This window comes from Bidens hawaiensis, unplaced genomic scaffold (assembly GCF_021521415.1).
Source record: "Bidens hawaiensis isolate Kalapana, Puna unplaced genomic scaffold, B.hawaiensis_p1.1 tig00017160_1, whole genome shotgun sequence".
In the NCBI taxonomy this organism is placed as follows: Eukaryota; Viridiplantae; Streptophyta; class Magnoliopsida; order Asterales; family Asteraceae; genus Bidens; species Bidens hawaiensis.
In genome coordinates, this window is record NW_027492596.1 from 473,744 (window position 1) to 490,184 (window position 16,441).

Consider the following 16,441-nt stretch of genomic DNA (forward strand, 5'->3'; position numbering starts at 1 on the left):
GCCCAGAACACCACGGGAAGTTTCGCATCTGCCAGCATGGTCCTGGCGCCTTCGATTAGTGTTCTATTCTTCCTCTCAGCTACTCCATTTTGTTGCGGAGTATGTGGGGCGCTGTACTGATGCTCTATCCCTTTCTGTAAGCAGAACATATCCATCTGATAGTTCTTGAACTCTGTACCATCATCACTCCTGATGTACTTAACCTTTCTCCCAACAATATTTTCCACCTTGGTAATCAAGTTAATTACCAACTGAACTGTCTCACCTTTTGCCTTCAGAAAATAGACCCAAGAGTATCGAGAGTAATCATCGGTGACCACCAAACAATATGAAGTTCCTCCTAGACTCTTTACATTCACAGGACCAAAGAGATCCATGTGAAGTAGGTCCAAGGTGCTGACAATTGAGTTAACCTTCTTGGAGTGATGAGGTTTCTTGTGCTGTTTTCCTTTCTTGCATGATACACATTGGTCTTCAAAATTGAAATTCTTCAAAGGAACCCCTAGTACCAACCCATTTTTCACTATGTAGTTCATCTTACGAAGATGTATATGACCCATTCTTCTGTGCCACAGTTCTGACTCAGATTCTGTTGCTTTTGACAGGAGACATGATTCTTCTGTTGTTATCTCGGTTGATCTTATATCCATCACATATGTGTTCTTCTCTCCTGGAGCTCTCATTACAACCCACGTCTCTGGTATCTTGAAACTAGGATAAAGTACTAGTGCCTCATCTTTAGTAAAATGAACAGTCTATTCTTTATCACAAATCTGAGATACACTCAACAAGTTATGCTTCAACTCTTCCACAAAATTCACCTTTTCCAACTTTATTCTTCCATTCGTCACAGTCCCAATACCACTAATTCTTGCTCCACTTTCCCCTGCGAAACTAACCCTTCCTCCTTGAACAGATTTCCAGTCACGTAACAATTTCTTGTTACCAGTCATGTGCCGGGACCAGCCACTGTCAACAACCGACATATTGTTTACAACCCTGTTTGACTGTTCCTGCACAATTAAAGAAACATATTAAAATCTGGGGACCCAAGACCTTTTGGTCTTGGGTTGATTAAATCTGTTATCCGGCATCCAGTATCTTGGTTGCCCAAAGTTAGTTTGAGAAGAGTTTCTGTAAGTTCTGTAAGAAAAACTTCTAGATGACTGGCTATGATGCCATCCAAACCTTCGTGAGTTCATTGAATTATAATTATCGGTTTGGTAGTTTACTGGGAAAAAACAAGACTGATTCCTTTGAAATCTTGGATTAGACCAATGATTTAAATTTGGTGTATTAGTGTTCTTACCAGCATCATAATTAGTACTAGTTTTGTACTCAGTTTTAGTAGGCTTCATATTTCTAGGTTTTCTTTGTTTCAGAGGACAATCAGCGACAAGATGTCCTATCCTGTTGCATCTAAAGCAACTTCTGTTCGAACTATTCTGGTTGTTTTGAACTTTCATCTCAAAAGTTGTTGCAGATGTCAAGGTTTCGTTACTATCCGTTTGTCTCACATACGACGGGACGAACGGATTTAGGGAAGATTTCTTTTCATCAAACTTATAGTCCTCCCCTCGTTTTAGTAACACAACCTCTTCTTTTATCTCACCCGATTCGGACGACTTGTCCGAATTTTACGAGACAGAGCTAGAGACAGAACTTGTGACATTAGAACTTGACTTACTTGTTTCACTCTTATTAACTTCAGTTTCTTTAACATATATTTTGATTGGAACTGTCTGACTAATCTCAACATTTGCAGATTGCTGATTACCAGGATCATAGGTATAGTTATTGTTGTATGGTGGTGGAACTTCAGAAAATCCAATTCCCCTTTTGTTAACCGGGGAACGTTGAACACTTATGATGTGATCTAACATTGCCGAAGAATTTCTAAATTATTCAATTTTTCTGTTCAGTTCCACCACTTTTACCTGGTAATCAGCTATCTGTTTATCTTTTTCAGCTATTAGTTTGGTCTTTTCTTCTAACACTTCATAACTAAGATCAATCACTTGTATTTTTTCGCTTTAAGACTTCTGATATCCTTTTCACTAGCTTTTATTTTTACCGAGTAACTATTTTCTTTAGTTTTAGAATAATGATGTTCTTCTTTTAAGTTTTTAAATTGAGTATCCAAACTAACAAACTGATCAGTTAATGTTTTCAATTGATCAGACAAGTTTTCACATTGTTCACAATGAAGTTCAGAACTTACCTCAGAGAGCTGATCGTTCACTTCTGCCATGTATGCTTGATCTTCCCCCGTCTCTCTCCCACTTCCTCCAGTTTCAATGTTTACCAGATTTGCCTGTTCGAACACCTCATCAACTTGTATATTCCAGTTGTATCCACTGTTCTGTTGAGATACCATAGCCTTATTTTCACTACCACCCCCATTCTGTTGAGCAGGCCTGTTCTGACTTCGTTCGACTCTTTCATTTGTACATTCCTTAGCAAAGTGACCATTTTGTTGACAGTTATAACAGCGAACCTTTGACTTATCAAACCCTGGTCTTTCTCCAACAAACTTTCTACCCGTTTTCTTCATAAATCTCTTTACCCTTCTTACTATCATAGCCATTTGCCACTGCAGATCCATCTCTTCCATATCATCAGCATTGATCTGATCATAGTCTTCATCCAAAGTTGCAGGGTCGACTATTTTACCTTTGATCTAATTCTTATAAGATGCAATGAAGGATGCATAGAGAGCAAACTGTTGTTCAACTGATTTTACACTCATGGGCATCCGTGAGTAGTTATTGCTTGGAGCATTGGATGAGAAATTTCCAGTCGTAGTTTGAGGTTTTGAGGAATTACTACCTCCTGCTACGAAACATACGTCACCATCCATATTGAGTATCACATGACCATCTGGAGTGGAGTTTGATTCCCCCTTTGAGTAGTAGGCAGTGGATTCTAATTTTGAACTTTAGTTTGGAGTAACTTTCGCACCATACATTCCCGGATCCTGAACCTAATCAGTCGGTGTCTCCTTTTGAACCATGTTGAGTTCAAAATTTCGTAACTTATTGACCACTGTTTCCAAATCAATCTTTTCAAAGTCCTTATCTTCTCTCATCAGAACAGTGTACATCTCCCATTTTGGTGGGAGAGCATCAAGAAGTTTCTCTACTATCTCTTCTTCCTTGTACTCAATGGAGTAATGATGCAGGAGCATCCGGTCCATTAAGTCGGCCCGGCCCAGCCCGGCCCAAACGTTTATTTTTATTTATAAATAAAGTTGTTAGGTCTTCAGTTTCATTAGTTTTTTTGATTAAGTTTGATATAATCAGAACATTGTTCTTTGAACCTTTGGTTCGTTTATTCGTCTTTGTTAATCATGAGTGTCATGAGCCATTTGAATGCTTCCGTTTCCGCATCATTTAGTATCAAAGATTTTGGTTCTCAAATGGCTCAACGTGGAGGTAAATACTTGTCTGTTCGTCGATTTGCTGATAGAGGCAACGACACAAGTGTTTTCTATTTGCGTGCTCGTGAAGAAGACCGACGTCCTACTCGCAGATTCGCCGATCGAGGCAGCGGTGGAGTCTATTTTGACCCACGGGATCATAAGATAATCAAACGGCTCCGGAAGCGAGTCCGAGATCTGGAAATACAACAACAGATCATGCGGCTCCAACAAAGGATCCGAGATCTTGAATCATCATCAACATGGAAGGAAACGGAACCGGAAACACCCGTCGTGGACGAGTTAACCGATCCTCCCAGTGGTGATACTATCTATAAATCTTTTCCCGTGTATGATGATTACCGAGATGAGGATTGGTATTCTTGGATGTATGGTGAACCTTTGGATCGGAAGATGACGGAATACGCGAAAACATATGCCATTTTTTGATGAAATACTAAGGCGTGCATCGGCCAATAATGGTGTTGTAATTAATATTGCAGACGATGTGGTTGCTACGTGTGGTTCCCGGGTGGCTGCGGGTGGCGTAGGATCGGTTGTGGTTGATGGTCAAAACCCGAGGAACAAGGAAGGTCAGTCGGGTATTTTGATAAGTCAAAACAATTTGAATTTTAAATATAGTGTTATTCACATTGAAGATAGGGATGAAGGTGATCAAACTTTTGTGTATGATGATGGTGGTGGAGGTCCTATTAATTCAGAAACTGACGAATTTAACGGGTTAATTGAACTTAATAGTTTGAATAATGACAAGGAAGGTGAAAAAATCTCAAAAATAAACCATGTTAGTAGGGAGGTTATAGGTCTCATTAATTGTGGAATTAAATTCAATACTCTAGGCATGCATAGTGATATAACTTCAAGGCATTTGAACGGTTTCAATGCATTAAAAGATAATGGAACATATTATCTGTCGCGGGTCGTGATGTCGTTGAATAATGAGCGAGTTGATGTTTCTTTTGACCCAGACGGCTTCGGTCCAAAAACAAAACTCGAGGACGAGTTTTTCGAAGATGGAGAGTATGATGCAGGAGCATCCGGTCCATTAAGTCGGCCCGGCCCAACCCGGCCCAAACGTTTATTTTTATTTATAAATAAAGTTGTTAGGTCTTTAGTTTCATTAGTTTTTTGATTAAGTTTGATATAATAAGAACATTGTTCTTTGAACCTTTGGTTCATTTATTCGTCTTTGTTAATCATGAGTGTCATGAGCCATTTGAATGCTTCCGTTTCCGCATCATTAATGATGTGGGGAGATCAAAAGTTTAACAAATAATGACGAAATAAGTTATGGAATTACAAGAGTTTAAAATTAACATTTTATGTCTTTTGGTATAATCATTAGAAGCCCAATGGTTTTCTATTTCTTTTAAATACTTGAGATTATGTAATGTAAAAAATGGAGTTTGAAATATATGAAAAAAATCATTTCCTCTCTATCACTGTGTGTGTTAGTGTGTGAAAGACCTAATTATCGGTATTCTTTGTGAGTCAACGATAGTTGGAAGAATTGATCCTGGTATTCGTGTGAATCAACATGCTCAATTATTTATCTTATTTACGATCTACGTCTTTTCTAGGAGTTTTGGGAAGTTCTTCACGGGTATTCTTAGAATAAACGTGTTTGACATCCAATTTTATCTCCACGCTACATCAAGTAATTATTTAGTTCGGTCATCAAATGATAATATAGTGTGATGATATCATCAAGTGATTCGTTTTTCAGATACTTAATACGGAGAATTGGGTTTTTAGCAGCTTTGACTTGGAGGTACGTATCCCAACATTTCCTTCATATCTATTCTCTAGTGCTTCCCATAGTTTTCTAGCAGTTTTGTATTTTTTGAAGGTATAAAGAATCTCTTGTGGAAGTGCCATTGTAATAGCTGCATGCGCTTTACTCTCTGCCTCATACATTTTTTTCATCATCTTCCATCTTACTGTACTTCTTAATCTGTTCACGACCTTCAAACATGGACGTTGGTGGAATGTACCCGTCTTGAATGCAAACCCACATCTTTGCGTCTTGATGTATCCTCGGTTCTTATAGCCTGAACTTTCTAGTTGATTAATATAATATTGAAATTTCTAAAATTCCTTTTGATGTAAATGTATAAATCCTGAAAATTGAAAACAAATGGATTCCTTGAAGTGGAGATTAAAATGGATCGTGATGATCGAGAAAAAAATAAGATAGGAGTACGGTAGCATAAACCATTAACCTTGATAAATAAAATAAACTTTATTTATAAGATAAGAACACACAAAGGAAAATTATTTCAAATTGAAATTATTCAATACCATAATTAAGTAAGGAGTCGTTACAATACATAACTTGAAAGGACAAACAAGTTAAGATAGAAATATCGCAAGCAACAAGAGTCTTTAGAGTCTCTGAGAAGCCTAGTTACAGTTGACTTGATTCACTTGACTTAGAGCACGTTGATGAGTTGGATCCATAAGAATTTGAGTAGTCGAGGAAGATTGATTTGGGATAGCCTGAATGGGTTGAGCATGAATAGGTTGCACGAGTGGGGGTTGGCTAGAGTAGGTTTGGTAAAATTGAGTTTGCGGGTATGGTATTTGATAGGTTTGGGTTAAGTAAGAATGATCTTGATTGACTAGAGGAGCTTGAAGCATGTAAGGTTGGTAGGTTTGGACTTGATGAGCATGGTTAGTGTAGTTAGGTGCGGATATAGCTTGAGCTTGGTGAGCATGGATTAGTTGTAGACACACATTGCAGAGATGATTAGGGTCTCCACAATTTTAGCAAGCACATATAGAAGGTGCACTAGGATGATCGGATGGCATAACATGGGATTTAGGAGTATGCAGCACAAACCGTTGTGGGACGGCTTGTACACTAGGTGATTTACGCCAAGTATTAGCAAGATGACCGTAACGATTTCATTGGGTGCAATAACGAAACGTAGATTGAGTCTAATGGTGATAGTTACAAGTGGGGAATAACGAGTGAGAACCGATGTAAGGTTTCTTGTTTGAGATAGTTGGATCCGGTTGTGCTTGGTTGATAGCATAATTTTGGTGGTTGGGTTTATGTGTCTTGTTGTGATGGGAAGTTTTGTTGTTTTTGTGCGGAGTGGGTTTGGGTTCAGCTTTAGCATCAGTTGAGGACTCGGCTTTGGTCTTGTCAGGAGTAGGATTAGAATCTTTTCGAGACAAGGTCCCATCCCTAACATGATCATCGAAAAGGGAAGCAGCAAAGCCGATGGAGAGATCTGGGTCACGACTAACCACAACATTATGGAAGATCGTTGGCAACCACAAATATATTTCCAAATACCACGGGACACGGGTGTTACGAGGTGGGGCACTATTCGGATGAGCTCCCTGAAACGTTTGAATTACGTAGAGTTATCACCACAATTCGCTTAAGTTCTCATTCAAGGCACTGAAAATCATCTTCAGGGCAAAACTCTTTCTTCATAGCTTCATTGAGTTCATCGCAAGGCATGGCCACAACCAACTTGGTTCCTCTGTTGGTTTTGAATGTGTTCCACCAAGTGAGAGCTCGTTCGATTAGCATCCGTTGAGGACTCGGCTTTGGTCTTGTCAGGAGTAAGCTTAGAATCTTTTTGAGACAAGGTCCCATCCCTAACATGATCATCGAAAAGGGAAGCAGCAAAGCCGATGGAGAGATCTGGGTCACGAATAACCAAAACATTATGGAAGATCATTGGCAACCACAAATATATTTCCAAATACCATGGGACACATGTGTTATGAGGTGGGGCACTATCGGGATGAGCTCCCTGAAACGTTTGGAGTACGTAGAGTTATCACCACCAATTTGCTTGAGTTCCCAAAACTCGGTCTCAAGACATTAAAACTCATGTTCAGGGCAAAACTCTTTCTTCATAGCTTCCTTGAGTTCATCCCAAGGCATGGCCACAGCCAACTCGGTTCCATGGTTGGTTTTGAATGTGTTCCACCAAGTGAGGGCTCGTTCGTCAAAGACACTCGAGGCAAACTTTATCCATTTGGCGTCCGAACATTCGCAATGGATGAATGAGTTCTCCATTTTCTCAAACCATTGGAGGAGTTCAATGGCATTCTCCTCGCCAAAGTATATGGGAGGTTTAGAACTAGTGAAATTCTTGAAGTGAAAGCTGTTTGGAGCATCAGACAAAGAAAACCATTGGAATTGAGACTTTGGTTATGAGTCACGATAGTAGGCATTGAAGCAGCAAACTCTTTGGTGATTCTAGCAGCTAGACGACGGTCATGAGAACCAGACGAACAACGTTAAAGGCGACAATGGTTTCTTAGAAAAGGCATTCTACGAGGACCAAATATAGATATTCGTAACATAGAGGGTAAGTTGTGTAAAATTTCATGAGTTGACGTAAAACAGTGTGATCAATGTGAGATAGTCAGATGAGTAAATGAGTTTTGTTTAAAAGTTAGAATTACGTTACAAAATAAAATATATATTTAATTGTATTGGGTCGGGCTTCCCATGGGCTTTCCATGGTCGCTTAAGGAACCCAATAAAATTACGAAACATACTTTGTGAGTTGGCCTCCCATGAGCTTTCCATGACAGTTTAAATCTCCCAACAAAATAATGCGACATAAAACTTGTGAATTGGCCTCCTATGAGCTTTCCATGACAGTTTAAATCTCCCAACAAAATAATGCGACATAAAACTTGTGAATTGGCCTCCTGTGAGTGTTCCATGGCATTTTAAGTGGCCCAATTAAATTACATAACAATAATTGGTGAGTTGGGCTTCCCATGAGCATTCCATTACACTTTAAATGACCCAACAATTTAACTAATCATTGAAATAATTGAGTTGGACGACCCATTAGCTGTCCATGGCATTTTAACTATCCCAACTATATAACGAATTAACGAATAAAAGTATGGGTAGTTGGAGCATCTCGTGAACCAACCCGGATGATTATGTTCCAACAAAATATAAAAATCAAAACGGGTTAAGAAATGGATAGTTGGAGTGTCCATGGATTGACATGGGGTTATCACCCAACTAAACATTAAAATAATAATAATATAAATATTTGGAATCTTCCGAATTTAGCCACGTATCACCGTGAATTCGGTTTTTTTACATAAGGAATGTAACCGTTTGACTGGTAACGTTAACCGCTTAAAGTTCCGATCGTATGACATTTGTTCCGCTTTGGCCTATAAGATCGAGGATTGTGGTCGGGTTATCCTCCAGGAAAGGAATATCATCTTTCCTTTGATTTTCGAAATTGTTTTGCCAGTGACCGACTCACAATTTTCTCCCTCTTCCAATTACTACGAGAATTTTCATACTAAATTAATTAAGGGAATTCTTAAGTATTTCCCAAAATAAAGACGATCTACTAAATTAATTAAATAAAATCCTTTTGAGAGCGAGACATAGTCTCGGAGTTTGTGTGTGTGTACATGATTAAAATAATAAAGCATAAAAATCAATAATTAAGTAAGTTGTAAACACATAAAAATAATATAACACATTAGGTTGTCAGATAAGCACGTATAGGGTCCTAAGCATGCTACTAGGGCACTTATAACGACCTATCTTACTATCTTCGGCTCTCATACAAATCTGTCAAACCCAACCTACGGCGGAATGTCAGGGTGCGAACCGTTGGTTCACAGCTCACAAGATAATATCATACTTTGTAAATATAACAATATCTCATTTATTAATTAAATTCAAAATTTTAATCAAGTACACCATGTTCAAAAAAATTACAAATCCCATCCAAATAAACCAAATATCTTAAATTCATAAAATTAAACAAAATAGTCTTTTTATTAAATTAACTTAGAGTATCTCTAATGATTCTTCACCTTATCTTCAAACCAACTGATAACCTACATATCCGTACAAATAATATACGTTGTCAAGACGAGGTTGAGTGACATAATCACCAGTTTTGATATAATAATAAGTAAATAAATGAGCAAAGCTGAAATTGTGAGCATAAATCAATCAAACCATGAGCAAAGAGTTGGTGTCAGTTGACCATTGCCTAGCGAATCGGGCTTTGGCTACTATGACAAAATAAATGGAAATAAGGGTGTCGATTGACCATTTCCTAGAGAATCGGGCTTTGACTACTAAGAAGGCGTATGATCATAGTTTAATGTGATTATGAAGGACCTCTTCGAATGCGATAAAGTAAAGCATCTAGATAAATAGCAATTAGTCATTCAATCAATCAACACACAATTTCACAATTTACTAGTGTGTATAATATAGAATATGCAAACATGAATAGGTACGCATAAGTCCACATAATATTTTTTAAAAATCGGTAAATGATGTGGGGAATAATTTCTCACCTCATTAATTAGGTGAGATTAAAGAATATTAAGAATAAACAAGAAACCAAACTTTCAACGTGCTGACTGTGTTAACCCGAACGAATCTAAAAGTTGGAAAAAATAAACTAGAATTAAAACCGAGGACAACACAATTGGAATCAGGTTGATTGGATGTGTAAAACTCATGTTATAACATTTGTAAGATTTAAACGAGCTGGTACTCTTCAGAGTCCGAACTTTGATTCGGGTTCTAACCAATACAATCAAAATTTTATCGTGAACAAAAAATTCTCCTGGACCGGAAACTAGTTTCAAACAGAAGATAGAGAAACTGATAAGTCAAATGAGTTTGACCAAAATACCATTAACGGGCCGAGATCAAATTGACCAACGAGACTCCCTCAATCAGAGAAATTGATTGAGGCGTTTTTTAATTAGATAAAAACCTGCAAAAATTCAGGAGACAACTTACTCAGAAAGTGACTAGAACTAGGAGAAATTTGTGGTCAAACGTTTCTTGAACTTGTGAGTCAACGTAACAAGTATGAACTTAATTAATTCTTGAAGAAAGTGATGAGAGAGAGAGATAGAGAGAGAGAGAGAGAGAGAGAGAGAGAGATTTTGTGGGTTTTTCCTAGGGACGGCTGAGACTGAAGGTTTCAGGGTTTGAGAATGTCTTTAGGTTAAATATATAGAGGTAGGATTAGTTGTTTTAGAAATTACTCGATTAAGGTAACCGAATAACTTAATTATAATGAAATCGGCTCATCAAATACAGAAACTGGTTCTTGTAGAAGGCGCAAATGAATGTGGACATGTACAATATCTAATGGGGTTTTCTTGGAACTAAAAACACCACATTTGAACAAAAAAATAAGCGATTTAGTAGTTAAAACGAAATCAAACAATTTGGCTGATCTGGAGGGTTGGTTGTGCTACGTGGTCGGGTAAGGTTTACTCATTTGCGCTACGCGACCGGGTAAGGCAAAATCTTGATTTTCAATTTTTGTCAATTTTAGCCCCTGAACTTCTATTAATGTGTTTTTAGCCATTTTAAGCGATTTTAAGAGTTTCTAAGGGCTATTTGACATTATTAAAAGCTATGAAATCATAAACTAAGTTAAACACAATTAAATACAAATAAATGCACGATTTTATTGATACGAAAGATCTGAATTACATTCTCAAATCGGGTAAATGAATACAAATACAAATACGAAAGATCCGAAATATTACAATGTGTACTTAATGTGATAGTTTACCACATAACATGGCATATTAGGCCATAACTAGGTGTTAATGACAGTTCTAAGTCCACCAATTGGGTGTTAACGGGGCGTTTCACTGGTTATTGTGTTGTCTTACCTCATGAAATGTCACAATAGGTCATAAAAATCTGTTCAAATTTCAATGTCATACACTAGAAGACAAACCCACTATATGGGTCTTAATGGTTCATTTCATGCGTTTCTTTCAAGGCCGGCTCTGAACCATGGCAAGGTGATCGATCGACACCTGCCCGATACCCAACTATGCCAAAAATTAAATTTAATTATATATATATATATATATATATATATATATATATATATATATATATATAGGGTGAGGTTAAAATAAGAAATGGAGTGTGTCTAAGAAGTGTAAGAAGTAACCTGGTGCGTTATATATGTTGATCTGATGGTGGATATGAAAAGTGTGTTTATTGTGCGGTGTGTTTTATTTTACTTGTGGTGTGTTTATTATGCGGCGTGTTTTATTAGATCTAATGGTGAAAACACACTTTCTACACTTAGGAAAAATCTACTTCTTATTATAACCTTGCTATATATATATATATATATATATATATATATATATATATATATATATATAAGAAGTGTAGAAAGTGTGTTTTCACCATTATATTTAATAAAATGCACCGCACAATAAACAAACTTTCCATATCCACCATTAGATCAACATATCTAACGCACTGGATTACTTCTTACACTTCTTAAACACACTGCACTTTTTATTTTAACCCCACCATATATATATATATATATATATATATATATATATATATATATATATATATATATATATATATATATATATATATATATATATATATGGAGGGATAATTTAAGAACTTGTTGAGTTTTAAGAACATTAAAAACTTCATTTTCAACCACACATTTATTTATGTAGGTTAGATTAATTGATTGAGATTAAATCTGATTAAAAAATTAAGTAGGAGAGAGAATAAAAATGTACAATGATTACACTAATTTAAACGTCTGTTACACATATGTAAAAACTCGACTAGGTGCGCAAAAAATGTTGTAATTTTTCTACGTACATGTAACATACATATATTTCAAAATAAAAGGTTGTTACGTTGAGTTCTTTCGAGTTCTTAAAACTTAAATTGATTCTTAAAAGAAATCAACAATATATATATATTTATATATATGTAATTTTTTCTTCAAAAAAAGGTATAAAATTACAAGTCATTAGTTATATATAAAACATGTTTTCTTAAAAAAAAGTATAAAGTTAAGTTATTAGTTATAACACATGCTCATCCATATTCATAACTAATAATTCCTGAGTTAATATTAGATTTGAATTAATAAGTTCAAATTTAGTCCATCTGAATTAATATCAGATCCGTCCACCATTTCATAACCATTAATCAGCCCAATAGCCCATTTAAAAAGTTTGCAAACTACCGAGGCGGGATAAAGATAAGGAGACGATCAAAATTTATACAAACAACGAACGCCGAATATAACACCCTTTAGTCCTCCGACGGCGTAGGATCCGGCCTCTGCTAATACACCAGTCACCACTCCGCTGTTAGATTTTTAAGTTTTTCATTGAAATACGAAATCTTAATGCCATTAAACTAATAGTTGTTTATTTTTATATGCTTGGTTTTAAAAAATTTAGGGTTAATTGCAAGATTGTTATTTACGTTTAGTTTTATAAAATTTATACTTGTCTTTGGCCCAAATGTTTTTAGCGATTCTCGAAGACGGTTTGGCTTCTTCTAGGAAAAATAATATTTTTGTTCTAACTTCACTACGAAAAAATGAAGCATTAATGGTGATGGTCATCACCGCTAAAGAGTGCAAAAATCTCCGCTAATACTTTTAGCAGTGACGTCTTGCCGCTATTTCGTCGTTGCTATTTTCGTGTCGCTAAAGAGCTGGTCGTAGCCGCTAATTGGGTCATCGGAAAGTCCACCGGAGAAAAGTTGCAGGTGGCTAGAAACATGAAAGTTCGTCTAAGATTATTTTTCACTCAAAAAACACAATTATTAATCAAATTGAGCTCGAAAATAAATAAAACATGTGTAGTTTTTCATTAAATCGGTTAAATTATATGATTTTTACATGATTTTTACATCAAATTACAAGATGCCCGGAGCCTGTTACGGTCTTGACAGTGGCTTAAGTTGCAGGTCTTCGTATTAACCGGAGCTTCAAAGCTTGATAGTGGTTGAAGGTGGTCGGCGGCGGAGCTTTTGAAGCTTGACAGTGGCGAAGCTGTTGAAGAAGACAGTTGTAGGTCCCTTGTTCAGATCTAACAACACAACACTAGTCTACTTGGATCAACCTCTACGTTAGCTAGCGGAAATCACTAGTGAGCACCGAGATCTCGGATCTTGTTTTGTTAATATTATTTTCGTGAGGGAAGAGAGAAGGGAGAGTAGAGAGAGTTTGTAGTATGGATAAGGATAAGAAATTGACAAAAGGTTTTTTTGTGCATGAGATACACACACTATAAATAGTGTGCGTGCACATGCATTATGATTGTATTATTAACGGCCCATTGGGCTCCAACATACATGACCTTGGGCCCAAACATACAAATAAACACAAACCGACTAGCTAACATACATAAATGTTCAAGCATTATCAAATACAAAAGACAAAACACAAAATGGGCCTAACAATATCCCTCTAGTCTTTAGTATTTGCTTTGTTAGCTCCAGTCTTCAATCGGTTTCGGACTCGTACTCTAACATACATTCGTTGTCTTGAAAAGATTGCTTCTCGACAAGGAGTCGTACAAACTTGTTGAATTCTCCGACGATAGCATTCGTACAATCACGACAGACTTCTTCAACCGTGCACAAGGGTGAATCGAGAAGCTTCATCAAGTCAGCCATGCCGAACCCCGCCAGTTCATGTTCATCAACGAAACAGAGCTCAAAAACCACTTGAACCATCCATCTACAGTGCTTTCCTCTCCGCATCAACCCACTGTCTTTCTTAAATAATTCATATCCAGAATGGACAAGGTGTGCATGTCTGCATAAGAAAAATAAGTCACCAAAACAGCCCAGCTTCTGTTGTCCTTGTGCCATCTTGCATAGAGAATTGGAGTAGAGTCATCGTAGGGCTTTGGTCTCCATTTAATGCTTCCCATCTTGCTCACACTGTAGTACTTGATTCACTTTCTTGGAGCACGTTTGGCAACCCTAGAATTCTGAATATGGTAAAGTAGCTTCCGGGTGGGGAACGACCCCTTTGATGGGCGTCGCAATGGCTCTATTAGGTTTACCAGGAGACAGGTGAAATGGTGAAGGTTGTTGAGATGGTTCATTGGCTGGGGACAAGGTCGGGGATGGTGTGTTAGGTTATGGTGAGAAACCAGGTGGTGGATTAGGAAAGATAGAGATGTACGGGGAGGATGTAGGTGGAGAAGGGTTCGGCTTTGGTGAAGGTGTATACGGAAAGACATGTTCATTAAATCGAACATGCTGAGCAATGTAAATACTCTCGGTGGAAGGATCAAAACACCGATAGCCATAATGAAAAATGATATAGCCAAGAAAGACACATGGAGTAGAACAGAACTCGATTTTGTGACGGTTGTATGATTACGACTACAGGGGAGAAGCAAAGCTTCGTAAACAGCTTCGCTTCCTCGTCACTTCTTTCTAGCGACGAGCTTCTTAAGTGGGTGGCTTGGTAAGCAATATAGAATCTTTCATGTTAGTTCTGATTCCTATTACTTTGGCTGGATTATTTGTTACTACATATTTACAATACAGGTGTGGCGATCAGCTGGACCTTTGATTAATTAACACCCCCCTTTTTTGACCTCCTCCATTCTTTAATATCCATGAGGTCAAATTTAGATTGCTATTCCAGTTCCATTTAGTGTTTTCGTCGAATTCGATCGAAGAAGATCCGAATCACGCTCTGTAGGATTTGAACCTACGACATCGGGTTTTGGAGACCCGCGTTCTACCGAACTGAACGAAGAGCGCTTTCTTATCATAAAAGAGAATACTGTAAAGAAAATAGAAAATAATTGGCCTCAATACATCTTGTATGCATACTATATAATGTCATAAGAATGAAAGATTCTATATGATATATCCATTGTGCATTGATCTTAAAAAATACCTCATTACTGATCAAAGGAGTAAAAATAGGTAAGGATGTTCACCACCCCCATGTGGATGGTCTACAGGGTTCATAACTACTCCTCTTACTAACGGCGCTTACCTAGCCAACACTTAGATCCGGCTCTACCCAAACTTTTCTGGTTCACCCTAGCTACGCCTAGCATGTGAAATGTGTGCATAAGGATATTGTGCTCAGCCTGGAATACAATCATTAAGTTGAAAGTACTAGAAATTCCTAAAAGGCATACCACCAGAATAGCTTCCTTGACCAATTGGGTAGATCAAGAAAATAACAGTCGTAGCTGCAACATGAGCTGAATATGCAACAACAATCCAAGGTCGCATACCCAGACGGAAACTAAGCTCCCACTCACGACCCATGTAACAAGCTACACCAAGTAAGAAGGTAGTAACATCATTTTAAATCCATTCAATTTGAATTGGTATTTTCTCCATTACAATTATTGTAAAGAGACATATAACAGTAGTGACAACTGCTTCTTGAACAACAGGTTCTTCAATCACCATCTCCGGAGTGTCTGGATTAGGTGAGTAGTTGATACCATCATCACTATCATTATTGTCTTCCACGTCTTCTTGAGCAGGTGAGCTGGTGTCTGTAAAAGAAAAAACATTAAATGCAGAGGCTATTACAGCCTCAATGGCAACGTCGGTCTCACGTGTCTTTTGAGCCTCATTTCACGGTTCTTGTTCTTCCGCCTTATTTCCTCTAGTAGCATCACCATCACTACTGCCATCATTATTTCCATTACCACCACGAGCTTCATCAAATCTATCGTACTCGTGGTCATCTCCCTCATCATCTTCATTCTCTTCATCCTCATTCTCCCCGTTATCACCATCATCTTCATCATCCGTCTCATCATCATCATCACCATTTCCATCACCTCCACCACCTCCTTGACCACAAGTTTTTGTTGGATAATAGGAACCAAAGCAGATGTGAGAGAAGCACTAACTTGCTCACTGTAGTAGGTACAAGAAGTGGGGAACTTGTAGAACTGGCTTGCTCAATTGTGGTGGCAATAGTAAGTACAAGTTTGGTGCTCACTACGGTTCCAACAACCTTTAACGACTCATCTTCACTGGTTCTCACACCAGAACCTCGTTCACCAGCATCCTTCATGGTTTCACCGCTATATAGGAAACCATGTAACTTTCCTTGAGCTATGACCCTCCCGGCATCAGCGACTAGATTTGCACGATCTGATCTTCGTTTATTGCTATGCTCAGTCCTTGGCTCATTTACACGCCGGAAGCCA

The 16,441-nt window shown here is 37.6% G+C and overlaps 1 non-coding gene across 1 annotated transcript; it reads right to left on the reverse strand.

Annotated features, from left to right (window-relative positions):
- Positions 1-14,943: 14,943 nt before the first annotated feature.
- Positions 14,944-15,017, reverse strand: TRNAW-CCA (transfer RNA tryptophan (anticodon CCA)). Its single transcript has one exon. It is a non-coding gene; the product is annotated as a tRNA-Trp (tRNA).
- Between the last annotated feature and the right edge of the window lie 1,424 nt (positions 15,018-16,441).